This window comes from Erythrolamprus reginae, chromosome 2 (genome assembly GCF_031021105.1).
Source record: "Erythrolamprus reginae isolate rEryReg1 chromosome 2, rEryReg1.hap1, whole genome shotgun sequence".
Taxonomy (NCBI): Eukaryota; Metazoa; Chordata; class Lepidosauria; order Squamata; family Dipsadidae; genus Erythrolamprus; species Erythrolamprus reginae.
In genome coordinates, this window is record NC_091951.1 from 24,980,092 (window position 1) to 24,981,090 (window position 999).

A 999-nucleotide genomic window follows, 5' to 3' on the forward strand; every position below is an offset into this window, starting at 1 on the left:
CCTTCAGAAAAGCACACAATTCTCCTCCACCTCCAGGAGATGTTAGACGAAAGAGAGAAAATCAAGAATGATTTCAAGCAAGAATAAGCAGATTATGCCAAACTGAAGGATGAAATTACGTGAAAAGTCAAAGGGAATTATTTTTTAATCAGCAAAAAATGGAAATATCTGGAAGTCAGTGGGAAGGAAAAGACCAATAGTAAACCCACATAGAGCAGACAGGAATGCAGGCCTCTCCCTGTCAGGAAGAACATTGCTTGAATGGAAGCAATACTAAATAAGGCGTCATCGATATCTTTGACCTGCTCAAGAATATCAGATATGGAAAAGCTCCATAGATTTGCCTATTGTGAGAAAAGCACAGGTTGCAACTAACAGCTGATTATGCAAGGAGGAGCTAGACAGGAGAAAGGCCACACACATTATTTCAATGTAGCAAAACTTCAGTCAGAATAGCTTCTTTGTGGTTCGTGGAAGCAACCGCACAAGAGCAGCAATGAAAATGTTCCCAATGCGGTAAATGTTTTAGTGAGCATGGCATGTGGTTATACATCAGAGGTCTCACAGGAGAGACAAAAGGTCTAACACTAAAGGGTGGACACACAGGAATAACATCATTTGAACATCCTTTCTGTGAGAAAAAGTTCAGTGAGAATTCCAGCCTGGTGAAGCACCTGAGGAATCACAGAGGAGTGAAACTCTTTGAATTTCCTGATTCTGGGGGAAAAAATTCAGTCTCAATTCCAGTCTGATGATGTGGATTGACTCAAGGGAGAAACAGTGTGAGTGTCTAGAAAAGCTTCATTATCCATCTCATGAAGCACCAGAGAACTTGCATAAAACAGAAACCCTTTGAATGTCTGATTACGGGAAAACTTTCAGTCAGAATTTCAACCTGATGATATACCAGAGTACTCATATAGGGGAAAAAATCATTTGAATGTTCTATTTGTGGGAAAACTTTCAGTTGAAATTCCAACTTGATGATACACTAGAGAA